Source organism: Triticum dicoccoides, chromosome 2A, assembly GCF_002162155.2.
Source record: "Triticum dicoccoides isolate Atlit2015 ecotype Zavitan chromosome 2A, WEW_v2.0, whole genome shotgun sequence".
Lineage (NCBI taxonomy): Eukaryota > Viridiplantae > Streptophyta > Magnoliopsida > Poales > Poaceae > Triticum > Triticum dicoccoides.
Genome location: NC_041382.1, coordinates 478,735,935 through 478,749,992, shown reverse-complemented (window position 1 = coordinate 478,749,992; position 14,058 = coordinate 478,735,935).

Here is a 14,058-nt window from a genome sequence, read left to right as displayed (position 1 = left end):
AAGGTTGTTCAGAGTCCCGGATGTGATCACGGACATGACGAGGATTCTCGAAATGGTCGAGACATAAAGATTGATATATTGGACGGCTATATTCGGACACCGGAAGTGTTCCGGGTGGTTTCGGATAAAACCGGAGTGCCGGAGGGTTACCCGACCCCCCCCCCCCGGAACTAATGGGCCTAGATGGGCCTTAGTGGAGAGAGAGGGGCTGCCAGGGCAGGCCGTGCGCCCCCTCCCCCTTGAGTCCGAATTGGACTAGGAAGGGGGTGGAGCCCCCATTTTCCTTCCCCTCTCCCACTCCTTCCTTCCCCCTCCTAGTAGGACTAGGAAAGGATGAATCCTACTCCTACTAGGAGGAGGATTCCTCCTCTTCTTGGGCGCCCCAAGGTCGGCTGGCCTCCCCCCTTTCTCCTTTATATACGGGGGCAGGGGCACCCTAGGACACACCAGTTGACATTGTTTAGCCGTGTGCGGTGCCCCCTCCACCATAATCCATCTCGGTCATATCGTTGCAGTGCTTAGGCGTAGCCCTGCGCCGGTAGCTACATCATCACCGTCATCACGCCGTCGTGCTGACGAAGCTCTCCCTCGACACTCAGCTGGATCTAGAGTTCGCGGGATGCCACCGAGCTGAACGTGTGCAGATCGCGGAGGTGCCGTACCTTCGGTGCTAGGATCGGTCGAATCGTGAAGACGTACGAATACATCAACCGCGTTGTCATAACGCTTCCGCTTACGGTCTACGAGGGTACGTAGACAACACTATTCCCCTCTTGTTGCTATGCATCACCTAGATGGATCTTACTTGTGCGTAGGATTTTTTCTGAAATTATTGTGTTCCCCAACAGCAAGTAATCAGTAGCAAAGTAATATGATAGTTTTGATAGTGGTGACAGTAGCAATAGTAACGGTAACAATGATAGCAGTAATTTCGTAGCAAGTGTAACAGTGGTGATAGCAGTAGTAACTTAGCAAGAACAATATAAGATAAATTCGTAGGCACTGGTGCTACCTCTTGAGCACGCGTTGGTTTTCCCTTGAAGAGGAAAGGGTGATGCAGCAAAGCAGCGTAAGTATTTCCCTCAGTTTTTGAGAACCAAGGTATCAATCCAGTAGGAGACCATGCTCGAGTCACCTTGTACCTACACAAACAAAGAAGAACCTCGCAACCAATGTGATAAAGGGGTTTTCAATCCCTTCACGGCCACTTGCAAGAGTGAGATCTGATAGAGATGATAATAATAAGATAAATATTTTTGGTATTTTTATGATATAGATTGAAAGTAAAGATTGCAAAATAAAATAGATTGGAAACTTGTATGATGGAAAATTGACCTGGGGGCCATAGGTTTCACTAGTGGCTTCTCTCAAGATAGCATCAGTATTACGGTGGGTGAACAAATTACTGTCGAGCAATTGATAGAAAAGCGAATAATTATGAGAATATCTAGGTATGATCATGTATATAGGCATCACGTCCGTGACAAGTAGACCGACTCCTGCCTGCATCTACTACTATTACTCCACACATCGACCGCTATCTAGCATGCATCTAGAGTATTAAGTTCATAAGAACAGAGTAATGCTTTAAGCAAGATGACATGATGTAGAGGGATAAACTCATGCAATATGATGTAAACCCCATCTTTTTATCCTCGATGGCAACAATACAATACGTGTCATTTCCCTTTCTGTCACTGGGATCGAGCATTGCAAGATTGAACCCAAAGCTAAGCACTTCTCCCATTGCAAGAAAGATCAATCTAGTGGTCCAAACCAAACTGATAATTCGAAGAGACTTGCAAAGATAACCGATCATACATAAAAGAATTCAGAGAAGATTCAAATATTGTTCATAGATAAACTTGATCATAAATCCACAATTCATCGGATCTCGACAAACACACCGCCAAAGAAGATTACATCGAATAGATCTCCAAGAGAATCGAGGAGAACTTTGTATTGAGATCCAAAGAGAGAGAAGAAGCCATCTAGCTACTAGCTATGGACCCGAAGGTCTGAGGTAAACTACTCACACATCATCGGAGGGGCCATGGAGTTGTTGTAGAGGCCCTCCGTGATTAATGCCCCCTCCGGCGGAGCTCTGGAAAAGGCCCCAAGATGGGATCTCTTGGGTACAGAAGGTTGCGCCAGTGGAAATAGGGTTTCGTGGTGCTCCTGGATGTTTTCGGGGTATATGAATATATATAGGAGGAAGAAGTAGGTCGGTGGAGCAACGAGGGGCCCACGAGGGTGGAGGGCGTGCCCAGGGGGGTAGGCGCGCCCCTTGCCTCGTGGCCTCCTCGATTGTTTCTTGACGTCCACTCCAAGTCCCCTAGATCATGTTTGTTCCAAAAATAACTCTCCCAAAGGTTTCATTCCGTTTGATATTCCTTTTCTGCGAAACACTGAAATAGGCAAAAAAACAGCAATTTGGGTTGGGCCTCCGGTTAATAGGTTAGTCCCAAAAATAATATAAAAGTGTAAAATAAAGCCCATTAACATCCAAAACACATAATATAATAGCATGGAACAATCAAAATTATAGATACGTTAGAGACGTATCAAGCATCCCCAAGCTTAATTCCTGCTCGTCCTCAAGTAGGTAAATGATAAAAACAGAATTTTTGATGTGGAATGCTTCCTAACATATTTATCAATGTAATTTTTCTTTATTGTGGCATGAATGTTCAGATCCGAAAGATTCAAGATAAAAGTTAAATATTGACATAGAAATAATAATACTTCAAGCATACTAACTAAGCAATTATGTCTTCTCAAAATAACATGGCCAAAGAAAGTTATCCCTACAAAATCATATAGTCTGGCTATGCTCTATCTTCATCACACAAAATATTAAATCATGCACAATCCCGATGACAAGCCAAGCAATTGTTTCATACTTTTGATGTTCTCAAACTTTTTCAATCTTCACGCAATATATGAGCGTGAGCCATGGATATAGCACTATAGGTGGAATAGAATGGTGGTTGTGGAGAAGACAAAAAGGAGAAGATAGTCTCACATCAACTAGGTGTATCAATGGGCTATGGAGATGCCCATCAATAGATATCAATGTGAGTGAGTAGGGATTGCCATGCAATGAATGCATTAGAGCTATAAGTGTATGAAAGCTCAACAAAAGAAACTAAGTGGGTGTGCCTCCAACTCACTTGCTCACGAAGACCTAGGGCATTTTGAGGAAGCCCATCATTGGAATATACAAGCCAAGTTCTATAATGTAAAATTCCCACTAGTTTATAAAAGTGACAACATAGGAGACTCTCTATCATGAAGATCATGGTGCTACTTTGAAGAACAAGTGTGGAAAAGGATAGTAACACTGTCCCTTCTCTCTTTTTCTCTCATTTTTTTTATTTTTTTATTTGGGCCTTTTTTATTTTGGCCTCTTTTTTTGTCGTCCGGAGTCTCATCCTGACTTGTGGGGGAATCATACTCTCCATCATCCTTTCCTCACTGGGACAATGCTCTAATAATGATGATCATCACACTTCTTTTTACTTACAACTCAAGAATTACAACTCAATACTTAGAACAAAATATGACTCTATGTGGATGCCTCCGGCAGTGTACCAGGATATGCAATGAATCAAGAGTGACATGTATGAAAAAATTATGAACAGTGGCTTTTCCACAAATATGATGTCAACTACATGATCATGCATGGCAATATGACAATGATGAAGCATGTCATAACAAACAGAACGGTGGAAAGTTGCATGGCAATATATCTCGGAATGGCTATGAAAATGCCATAATAGGTAGGTATGGTGGCTGTTTTGAGGAAGGTATATGGTGGTTTTATGGTACCGGCGAAAGTTGCTCGGTACTAGAGAGGCTAGCAATGGTGGAAGGGTGAGAGTGTGTATAATCCATGGACTCAACATTATTCATAAAGAACTCACATACTTATTGCAAAAATCTATTAGTTATCGAAACAAAGTACTACGCGCATGCTCCTAGGGGGATAGTGGGGTAGGAAAAGACCATCGCTCGTCCCCGACCGCCACTCATAAGGAAGGCAATCAATAAATAAATCATGCTCCGACTTCATCACATAACGGTTCACCATACGTGCATGCTACAGGAATCACAAACTTCAACACAAGTATTTCTCAAATTCACAACTACTCAACTAGCATGACTCTAATATCACCATCTCCATATCTCAAAACAATTATCAAGTATCAAACTTCTCATGGTATTCAATGCACTTATATGAAAGTTTTTTATTATTATTTTTATAATGCCTAAAAGAAAATTGCCATGTTGTTCTAAAGGAGTCCCAAAATAATATAAGCGAAGCATGAGAGATCAATTATTTCTATAAAATAAAACCACCACTGTGCTCTAAAAGATATAAGTGAAGCACATAGAGCAAAAATTATATAGCTCAAAAGATATAAGTGAAGCACATAGAGTATTCTAATAAATTCCGATTCATGTGTGTCTCTCTAAAAAGGTGTGTAAAACAAGGATTATTGTGGTAAACTAAAAAGCAAAGACTCAAATCATACAAGACGCTCCAAGCAAAACACATATCATGTGGTGAATAAAAATATAGCTCCAAGTAAAGTTACCGATGAACGAAGACAAAAGAGGGGATGCCTTCCGGGGCATCCCCAAGCTTAGGATTTTTGGTGTCCTTGGATTTTACCTTGGGGTGCCATGGGCATCCCCAAGCTTAGGCTCTTGCCACTCCTTGTTCCATAATCCATCAAATCTTTACCCAAAACTTGAAAACTTCACAACACAAAACTTAACAGAAAATCTCGTGAGCTCCGTTAGTGAAAGAAAACAAAACACCACTTCAAGGTACTGTAATAAACTCATTATTTATTTATATTGATGTTAAACCTACTGTATCCAACTTCTCTATGGTTTATAAACTCCATTACTAGCCATAGATTCATCAAAATAAGCAAACAACACACGAAAAACAGAATCTGTCAAAAACAAAATAGTCTGTAGTAATCTGTAGCTAACGCAAACTTCTGGAACCCCAAAAATTCTAAAATAAATTTCTGGACGTGAGGAATTTATCTATTAATAATCTTCAAAAAGAATTAACTAAATAGCACTCTCCAATAAAAATGGCAGCAATTCTCGTGAGCGCTAAAGTTTCTGTTTTTTACAGCAAGATCAAAAAGACTTTCCCCAAGTCTTCCCAACGGTTCTACTTGGCACAAACACTAATTAAACACAAAAAACACAACCAAAACAGAGGATATATAAATTATTTATTAAATAACAGCAATGAAAAATATTGGTCTGTCTCCCAACAAGCGCTTTTCTTTAAAGCCTTTTAGCTAGGCATGGAGGTTTCAATGATGCTCACATGAAAGACAAGAATTGAAGCACAAAGAAAGCATCATAAAACATGTGAAAAACACATCTAAGTCTAACATACTTCCTATGCATAGGAATCTTATAGGCAAACAAATTATCAAGGCAAGCAAAAACTAAGGAAGCGGAAAGAAACAATAGCAATCTAAACATAACTAGAGGTAATTTAGTAACATGAAAATTTCTACAACCATATTTTCCTCTCTCATAATAATTATATGTAGGATCATAATCAAATTCATGGAAACCTATCAAATCACACAAAGTTTTTGGGATCATGGAAACACTAGCACCCAAATCACACAAAGCATAGCATTCATGATCTTTAATTTTTATTTTTATTGTAGGTTCGTAGTCATCATAAAGTTTTCTAGGGATAGAAACTTCCAACTCAAGTTTTTCTTCATAAGATTGCATCAAAGCATCAACGATATGTTTAGTAAAAGCTTTATTTTTACTATAAGCATGAGGAGAATTTAGCAGGGATTGCAACAAGGAAATACAATCTATCAAAGAGAAATTATCATAATTAAATTCCTTGAAATCCAAGATAGTGGGTTCGTTACTATCTAAAGTTTTAACCTCTTCAATCCCACTTTTATCAATTTTTGCATCAAGATCTAAAAACTCCGAATTTTTGGGACGCCTTCTAACTAAAGTTGACTCATCTCCAGTCCCATCATTATCAAGATTCATATTGCAAAAACAAGGATTTAATAGGGGACACATCAATCACTTTTAGATCTTCATCCTTATTATCATGAAAACTAGAAGAACACGCTTTTATGAAGCAATCTTTTTATCACGCATCCCAGCGGTTCTTTCTTTGCACTCATCAATGGAAATTCTCATGGCTTTGAGAGACTCATTGATATCATGCTTAGGTGGAATAGATCTAAGTTTCAAAAAATCAACATCAAGAGAAATTCTATCCATGTTCCTAGCCACTCAACAATCTTAAGCAATTTTTCTTCAATCAAAGCATTGAAACTCTTTTGCGAACTAATAAATTCTTTAATACTAGATTCAAAATCAGAGGGCATCTTATTATAATTTCCATAAGAATTGTTGTAGGAATTATCATAACTATTAGAGGAATTACTAGGAAACGACCTAGAATTAAAATTACCTCTATACGCGTTGTTACCAAAATTGTTCCTACCAACAAATTTCACATCCATAGATTCATTATTATTCTCAATCAAAGTAGACAAAGGCATATCATTAGGATCAGTAGGAGAACTGTTATTAGCAAACAATTTCATAAGTTCATCCATCTTTCCACTCAAAACATTAATCTCTTCAATTGCATGAACTTTTTTACAAGTAGATCTTTCAGTGTGCCATTGAGAATAATTAACCATAATATTGTCTAGGAGTTTAGTAGCTTCTCCTAAAGTGATTTCCATAAAAGTGCCTCCTGCGGCCGAATCTAAAAGATTTCTAGAAGCAAAATTCAATCCGGCATAAAAAAATTGTATAATCATCCATAAATTCAAACCATGTGTAGGGCAATTATGTATCATTAATTTCATCCTCTCCCAAGATTGTGCAACATGCTCATGATCAAGTTGCTTAAAATTCATAATATCGTTTCTAAGAGAGATGATCTTAGCGGGAGGAAAATACTTAAAGATAAAAGCATCTTTGCACTTATTCCATGAATCAATACTATTTTTAGGCAAAGATGAAACCCAAGCTTTAGCACGATCTCTAAGCGAAAATGGAAATAGATTAAGTTTAACAATATCATTATCCACATCTTTCTTCTTTTGCATATCGCACAAATCAACAAAGTTGTTTAGATGGGTAGCGACATCTTCACTAGGAAGGCCAGAAAACGGATTTTTCATGACAAGATTCAGCAAAGCAGTATTAATTTCACAAGATTCAGCATCGGTAAGAGGAGCAATCGGAGTGCTAATAAAATCATTATTGTTGGTATTGGCAAAGTCACACAATTTAGTATTATCTTGAGCCATCATGACAAGCAAGCAATCCAACACAAAAGCAAACAAGCGAAGAAAAAGCGAACGAAAAGAGAGGGCGAAAGGGAAAGTGGGCGAAAGGGAAAGAGGGCGAAAGGAAAAGATGGCGAATAAAACGGCAAGGGTGAAGTGGGGGAGAGGAAAACGAGAGGCAAATGGCAAATAATGTAATGCGAATGATAAGAGTTGTGATGGGTACTTGGTATGTCTTGACTTGGCATAGATCTCCACGGCAACAGCGCCAGAAATCCGTCTTGCTGCCTCTTGAGCATGCGTTGGTTTTCCCTTAAAGTGGAAAGGGTGATGCAGCAAAGCAGCGTAAGTATTTCCTAAGTTTTTGAGAACCAAGGTATCAATCCAGTAGGAGACCACGCTCGAGTCATCTCGTACCTACACAAACAAATAAGAACCTCGCAACTAACACGATAAAGGGTTGTCAATCCCTACACGGCCACTTGCAAGAGTGAGATCTGATAGAGATGATAATAATAAGATCAATATTTTTGGTACTTTTATGATATAGATTGAAAGTAAAGATTGCAAAATAAAATAGATTGGAAACTTGTATGATGGAAAATAGACCCGGAGGCCATAGGTTTCACTAGTGGCTTCTCTCAAGATAACATAAGTATTACGATGGGTGAACAAATTACTGTCGAACAATTGATAGAAAAGCGAATAATTATGAGAATATCTAGGTATGATCATGTATATAGGCATCACGTCCGTGACAAGTAGACCGACTCCTGCCTGCATCTACTACTATTACTCCACACATCGACCGCTATCCAGCATGCATCTAGAGTATTAAGTTCATAAGAGCAGAGTAACGCTTTAAGCAAGATGACATGATGTAGAGGGATAAACTCATGCAATATGATGTAAACCCCATCTTTTTATCCTCGATGGCAACAATACAATACGTGTCATTTCCCTTTCTGTCACTGGGATCGAGCATCGCAAGATTGAACCCAAAGCTAAGCACTTCTCCCATTGCAAGAAAGATCAATCTAGTGGGCCAAACCAAACTGATAATTCGAAGAGACTTGCAAAGATAACCTATCATACATAAAAGAATTCAGAGAAGATTCAAATATTGTTCATAGATAAACTTGATCATAAATCCACAATTCATCGGATCTCGACAAACACACCGCCAAAGAAGATTACATCGAATAGATCTCCAAGAGAATCGAGGAGAACTTTGTATTGAGATCCAAAGAGAGAGAAGAAGCCATCTAGCTACTAGCTATGGACCCGAAGGTCTGAGGTAAACTACTCACACATCATCGGAGGGGCCATGGAGTTGTTGTAGAGGCCCTCCGTGATTAATGCCCCCTCCGGCGGAGCTCTGGAAAAGGCCCCAAGATGGGATCTCTTGGGTACAGAAGGTTGCGCCAGTGGAAATAGGGTTTCGTGGTGCTCCTGGATGTTTTCGGGGTATATGAATATATATAGGAGGAAGAAGTAGGTCGGTGGAGCAACGAGGGGCCCACGAGGGTGGAGGGCGTGCCCAGGGGGGTAGGCGCGCCCCTTGCCTCGTGGCCTCCTCGATTGTTTCTTGACGTCCACTCCAAGTCCCCTAGATCATGTTTGTTCCAAAAATAACTCTCCCAAAGGTTTCATTCCGTTTGATATTCCTTTTCTGCGAAACACTGAAATAGGCAAAAAAACAGCAATTTGGGTTGGGCCTCCGGTTAATAGGTTAGTCCCAAAAATAATATAAAAGTGTAAAATAAAGCCCATTAACATCCAAAACACATAATATAATAGCATGGAACAATCAAAATTATAGATACGTTGGAGACGTATCAAGCATCCCCAAGCTTAATTCCTGCTCGTCCTCAAGTAGGTAAATGATAAAAACAGAATTTTTGACGTGGAATGCTTCCTAACATATTTATCAATGTAATTTTTCTTTATTGTGGCATGAATGTTCAGATCCGAAAGATTCAAGATAAAAGTTAAATATTGACATAGAAATAATAATACTTCAAGCATACTAACTAAGCAATTATGTCTTCTCAAAATAACATGGCCAAAGAAAGTTATCCCTACAAAATCATATAGTCTGGCTATGCTCTATCTTCATCACACAAAATATTAAATCATGCACAATCCCGATGACAAGCCAAGCAATTGTTTCATACTTTTGATGTTCTCAAACTTTTTCAATCTTCACGCAATATATGAGCGTGAGCCATGGATATAGCACTATAGGTGGAATAGAATGGTGGTTGTGGAGAAGACAAAAAGGAGAAGATAGTCTCACATCAACTAGGTGTATCAATGGGCTATGGATATGCCCATCAATAGATATCAATGTGAGTGAGTAGGGATTGCCATGCAATGAATGCATTAGAGCTATAAGTGTATGAAAGCTCAACAAAAGAAACTAAGTGGGTGTGCCTCCAACTCACTTGCTCACGAAGACCTAGGGCATTTTGAGGAAGCCCATCATTGGAATATACAAGCCAAGTTCTATAATGTAAAATTCCCACTAGTTTATAAAAGTGACAACATAGGAGACTCTCTATCATGAAGATCATGGTGCTACTTTGAAGAACAAGTGTGGAAAAAGGATAGTAACACTGTCCCTTCTCTCTTTTTCTCTCATTTTTTTATTTTTTTATTTGGGCCTTTTTTATTTTGGCCTCTTTTTTTGTCGTCCGGAGTCTCATCCTGACTTGTGGGGGAATCATACTCTCCATCATCCTTTCCTCACTGGGACAATGCTCTAATAATGATGATCATCACACTTCTTTTTACTTACAACTCAAGAATTACAACTCAATACTTAGAACAAAATATGACTCTATGTGGATGCCTCCGGCAGTGTACCGGGATATGCAATGAATCAAGAGTGACATGTATGAAAAAATTATGAACAGTGGCTTTTCCACAAATATGATGTCAACTACATGATCATGCATGGCAATATGACAATGATGAAGCATGTCATAACAAACAGAACGGTGGAAAGTTGCATGGCAATATATCTCGGAATGGCTATGAAAATGCCATAATAGGTAGGTATGGTGGCTGTTTTGAGGAAGGTATATGGTGGTTTTATGGTACCGGCGAAAGTTGCTCGGTACTAGAGAGGCTAGCAATGGTGGAAGGGTGAGAGTGTGTATAATCCATGGACTCAACATTATTCATAAATAACTCACATACTTATTGCAAAAATCTATTAGTTATCGAAACAAAGTACTACGCGCATGCTCCTAGGGGGATAGTGGGGTAGGAAAAGACCATCGCTCGTCCCCGACCGCCACTCATAAGGAAGGCAATCAATAAATAAATCATGCTCCGACTTCATCACATAACGGTTCACCATACGTGCATGCTACAGGAATCACAAACTTCAACACAAGTATTTCTCAAATTCACAACTACTCAACTAGCATGACTCTAATATCACCATCTCCATATCTCAAAACAATTATCAAGTATCAAACTTCTCATGGTATTCAATGCACTTATATGAAAGTTTATTATTATTATTTTTATAATGCCTAAAAGCAAATTGCCATGTTGTTCTAAAGGAGTCCCAAAATAATATAAGCGAAGCATGAGAGATCAATTATTTCTATAAAATAAAACCACCACTGTGCTCTAAAAGATATAAGTGAAGCACATAGAGCAAAAATTATATAGCTCAAAAGATATAAGTGAAGCACATAGAGTATTCTAATAAATTCCGATTCATGTGTGTCTCTCTAAAAAGGTGTGTAAAACAAGGATTATTGTGGTAAACTAAAAAGCAAAGACTCAAATAATACAAGACGCTCCAAGCAAAACACATATCATGTGGTGAATAAAAATATAGCTCCAAGTAAAGTTACCGATGAACGAAGACAAAAGAGGGGATGCCTTCCGGGGCATCCCCAAGCTTAGGCTTTTTGGTGTCCTTGGATTTTACCTTGGGGTGCCATGGGCATCCCCAAGCTTAGGCTCTTGCCACTCCTTGTTCCATAATCCATCAAATCTTTACCCAAAACTTGAAAACTTCACAACACAAAACTTAACAGAAAATCTCGTGAGCTCCGTTAGTGAAAGAAAACAAAACACCACTTCAAGGTACTGTAATAAACTCATTATTTATTTATATTGATGTTAAACCTACTGTATTCCAACTTCTCTATGGTTTATAAACTCCATTACTAGCCATAGATTCATCAAAATAAGCAAACAACACACGAAAAACAGAATCTGTCAAAAACAAAATAGTCTGTAGTAATCTGTAGCTAACGCAAACTTCTGGAACCCCAAAAATTCTAAAATAAATTTCTGGACGTGAGGAATTTATCTATTAATAATCTTCAAAAATAATTAACTAAATAGCACTCTCCAATAAAAATGGCAGCAATTCTCGTGAGCGCTAAAGTTTCTGTTTTTTACAGCAAGATCAAAAAGACTTTCCCCAAGTCTTCCCAACGGTTCTACTTGGCACAAACACTAATTAAACACAAAAAACACAACCAAAACAGAGGATATATAAATTATTTATTAAATAACAGCAATGAAAAATATTGGTCTGTCTCCCAACAAGCGCTTTTCTTTAAAGCCTTTTAGCTAGGCATGGAGGTTTCAATGATGCTCACATGAAAGACAAGAATTGAAGCACAAAGAAAGCATCATAAAACATGTGAAAAACACATCTAAGTCTAACATACTTCCTATGCATAGGAATCTTATAGGCAAACAAATTATCAAGGCAAGCAAAAACTAAGGAAGCGGAAAGAAACAATAGCAATCTAAACATAACTAGAGGTAATTTAGTAACATGAAAATTTCTACAACCATATTTTCCTCTCTCATAATAATTATATGTAGGATCATAATCAAATTCATGGAAACCTATCAAATCACACAAAGTTTTTGGGATCATGGAAACACTAGCACCCAAATCACACAAAGCATAGCATTCATGATCTTTAATTTTTATTTTTATTGTAGGTTCGTAGTCATCATAAAGTTTTCTAGGGATAGAAACTTCCAACTCAAGTTTTTCTTCATAAGATTGCATCAAAGCATCAACGATATGTTTAGTAAAAGCTTTATTTTTACTATAAGCATGAGGAGAATTTAGCAGGGATTGCAACAAGGAAATACAATCTATCAAAGAGAAATTATCATAATTAAATTCCTTGAAATCCAAGATAGTGGGTTCGTTACTATCTAAAGTTTTAACCTCTTCAATCCCACTTTTATCAATTTTTGCATCAAGATCTAAAAACTCCGAATTTTTGGGACGCCTTCTAACTAAAGTTGACTCATCTCCAGTCCCATCATTATCAAGATTCATATTGCAAAAACAAGGATTTAATAGGGGACACATCAATCACTTTTAGATCTTCATCCTTATTATCATGAAAACTAGAAGAACACGCTTTTATGAAGCAATCTTTTTATCACGCATCCCAGCGGTTCTTTCTTTGCACTCATCAATGGAAATTCTCATGGCTTTGAGAGACTCATTGATATCATGCTTAGGTGGAATAGATCTAAGTTTCAAAAAATCAACATCAAGAGAAATTCTATCCATGTTCCTAGCCACTCAACAATCTTAAGCAATTTTTCTTCAATCAAAGCATTGAAACTCTTTTGCGAACTAATAAATTCTTTAATACTAGATTCAAAATCAGAGGGCATCTTATTATAATTTCCATAAGAATTGTTGTAGGAATTATCATAACTATTAGAGGAATTACTAGGAAACGACCTAGAATTAAAATTACCTCTATACGCGTTGTTACCAAAATTGTTCCTACCAACAAATTTCACATCCATAGATTCATTATTATTCTCAATCAAAGTAGACAAAGGCATATCATTAGGATCAGTAGGAGAACTGTTATTAGCAAACAATTTCATAAGTTCATCCATCTTTCCACTCAAAACATTAATCTCTTCAATTGCATGAACTTTTTTACAAGTAGATCTTTCAGTGTGCCATTGAGAATAATTAACCATAATATTGTCTAGGAGTTTAGTAGCTTCTCCTAAAGTGATTTCCATAAAAGTGCCTCCTGCGGCCGAATCTAAAAGATTTCTAGAAGCAAAATTCAATCCGGCATAAAAAAATTGTATAATCATCCATAAATTCAAACCATGTGTAGGGCAATTATGTATCATTAATTTCATCCTCTCCCAAGATTGTGCAACATGCTCATGATCAAGTTGCTTAAAATTCATAATATCGTTTCTAAGAGAGATGATCTTAGCGGGAGGAAAATACTTAAAGATAAAAGCATCTTTGCACTTATTCCATGAATCAATACTATTTTTAGGCAAAGATGAAACCCAAGCTTTAGCACGATCTCTAAGCGAAAATGGAAATAGATTAAGTTTAACAATATCATTATCCACATATTTCTTCTTTTGCATATCGCACAAATCAACAAAGTTGTTTAGATGGGTAGCGACATCTTCACTAGGAAGGCCAGAAAACGGATTTTTCATGACAAGATTCAGCAAAGCAGTATTAATTTCACAAGATTCAGCATCGGTAAGAGGAGCAATCGGAGTGCTAATAAAATCATTATTGTTGGTATTGGCAAAGTCACACAATTTAGTATTATCTTGAGCCATCATGACAAGCAAGCAATCCAACACACAAGCAAACAAGCGAAGAAAAAGCGAACGAAAAGAGAGGGCGAAAGGGAAAGTGGGCGAAAGGGAAAGAGGGCGAAAGGAA